The 2,494-nt window shown below is 57.8% G+C and overlaps 1 protein-coding gene across 1 annotated transcript in view; it reads left to right on the top strand.

The window, feature by feature from the left end:
* Positions 1-2,404: 2,404 nt before the first annotated feature.
* The window catches only part of CHD7 (chromodomain helicase DNA binding protein 7), a 174,955-nt gene continuing 174,865 nt past the window's right edge, over positions 2,405-2,494 (top strand). Inside the window, 1 exon segment of the mRNA XM_077751816.1 lies at positions 2,405-2,423. The gene's annotated coding sequence lies outside the window, so the exon portion shown is untranslated.

Below are 2,494 nucleotides of genomic sequence, written 5' to 3'. Positions count from 1 at the left end.
ATGTTTGTGAGGGTGAAAGGAGGCGTCCACACAGAGGCTTTTTCTCCTCTCTCCTCCCTTCCTTTCTGAGTTAGCCCTCACGAGCCCCCCTGACCTCTTAACATTCGTCTCCCTGGACCTTGGCATGGGCTCACCATTGGGTCCTGGACCTTGCCTCTGATGCCCTCACGGCTCCTCCTTCCTCCTTCCTCTTCCTCTTCTCCCTTCCCCCTGTGGACAGTGTTTTGATCTGAGCCTGCTCTAGGGTCTAATTGGGGCCCACAGTGTCAGCTCTTGTTTCCATGGGATTAACTCCTAAATCTGCATCTTTGTTTCCAGCATCTCTCCCGTGCTTCTGTCCTTAACATCCCCAACCTGTCTAAAATCCAGTCTTCCTGACACCTCCTCCTTCCTGCCAGAGCATGACAAAAGCCCGAGACGCCAAACCCAGCTCTTGCTCTTGAACTTGGGTTGCACACCTCAAGCCTGCACCGATGTCATCGGTCCCCGGCTCTCCAGATCCTGACCGCCTTGGTCTGTTGCAGGCTCCCTGTCTTTGGAGGGGGCTCTCTCCTGTGTCCTGGCATCCTCACTCCTTCCACTACACTGCGCTCCCCCTGACACCCGCTTGCCTGTTAGAACGCGGTCCGTGGCCTGCTGGACCATTGCCATCGTTGTTACTTGCACTGGAGGAGAGCAGAGGAGTAACCAGTGTCTGGGGGAGGCCTGTCCCCACCCCCCAGCTTCCTGCCCTTCCTCATTGCCTGGGCAGCCACTGCCTGCCTCCCACCACCGTCACTGGGACTTTCGGAGCCTGCTCTGGGGTGCAGCTGCCCGCACAGCGTGGGGGCTGCCTCCACGAGAGAGACCTCTGCACACAGCTGGGCATGCTGGGTTTCATGTTGAGGCTCCGCCTCTGGCAGTGTGAAGCTACCCTGTGCCCAAGGCCTTGCTGGCCTTCGCGGTGACAGGTGGCACCCCTTGCTTGGCGGCCTCCCAGTTTATTCAGAGTGTGTGTGGGGAAGAGGAGGCGAGGCTTGTTTTGGCCTCCTGTCCTGGCGTCTGAGGCAGATGCACTTTTCCATGGTGGTACTGTTTCGATTAGGTACCTGAGGTGCACCGCGGGTTCCCCGGGGCTTTGGTAGGTGAGCACAGACAGGAATGTCCGGGTTCCAGTATGGGGTTGGATGGAGAGCTGTTAAACTAGTGACTGAAATCCTTTTGGGAGGGAATCCCTTGCTGAAATGGGCGTGGCCCAAGTGACTACTGGAGTGGGTGATGGTAGCCCTAGGAGGGACCATTTGGTGACACAGGAATCGGGGCGGACGTCTGACTCACAAGCTCACAGCAGTACATCAGGCTCTTAGGAATGGGGTTACAGAAAACCAGGCCTATCCGAATCCATGTTAGAGCGAGCCTTTATGTAAAGGGGCGTAACCACATCAGTGCTGGGAAACACTTTTATTTTTGAGAGAGCGAGTGAGTGAGCCAGAGCGTGCAAGGGAGGGGCAGAGAGTGAGGGAGACAGAGGATCTGAAGCGGGCTTGGTGCTCACAGCTGTGAGCCTGATGCGGGGCTTGAACTTGGGAACTGTGAGATCATGACCTGAGCTGAAGTCGGATGCTCAGCCAACTGAGCCGCTCAGGCGCCCCCTAGGAAGGGCTTAAATGAATGCAAAGTCACGGCCAGTTAACGGCAGAGAAAAATTCAATAGTGTTTTCAGATTTACGTCTCTGAAGAGTAAACGGCAATTTCTCTGAGGTTTCTGGAAATGTGGGTATGCCTGGTGAAAGCTGTTGTTTCATTAACTGCCTTCAGAGATAGTAGAATTATGAGGATGCCGATCTCCGGAGTACCCTTGCTGACTTTTTGGTATGACTTTCACGTTCGTGGAGGTGCCCACGTACAGTTGTAACTGTGCTACGTTCCGTGAGAGACACTGAAGCGGTTATCCCCAGCTAGGAAGTGCAGGTTGACCCGCACGCGACACTGCAGAACAGGACAGCAAAGTGTGTAATTAAGTGCTGCAAAGGTGTGATGCCGTCCGCGGAGTAGCGCCCGGAGCGGCCAGTGCCGGGCCCCGGGCCGGGCCGGGCGGTGGAGGCGAGACCAGGAGGGCTAACCCGCGCGGACCCTCCGCAGGCTGGAGGAGCTGAGAAGCAGTGTGAACAGACTCGGGACTCCGCCGCGAGGCTCCTGGCGGCTAACCGCTGGCGGAGCAGCGCCGGGCCGGCACAGGGGCCTCGTCCCCAGTGTCCTCCCTGGGAGAACAGGAGCTGGGGGCGAGGGCCAGCCGAGCGTGGCCGAGAGCGGCTGTCCCGCTCAGGGCCGGTCACAGCCGGCCGCGGGGGAAGGGTCAGACGAGAAGGGCGTGGGCTGTGCTGAAACTGGAAGTTCAGAGTGTTAGAGCCTGACTTCATTACGGGACGGAATGGAGTTGAAAGGTTAGTTTGGCAACAGGTGATGGATTGCAGTTGGGGAGGGTGGGGAGGGGCTGGAGGCGGAAAGTCAGAGA

The sequence above is a fragment of the Crocuta crocuta genome, unplaced genomic scaffold (genome assembly GCF_008692635.1).
Source record: "Crocuta crocuta isolate KB4526 unplaced genomic scaffold, BGI_CrCroc_1.0 scaffold20, whole genome shotgun sequence".
Classification (NCBI taxonomy): domain Eukaryota; kingdom Metazoa; phylum Chordata; class Mammalia; order Carnivora; family Hyaenidae; genus Crocuta; species Crocuta crocuta.
This window is presented reverse-complemented; position numbering and strand designations above follow the sequence as displayed.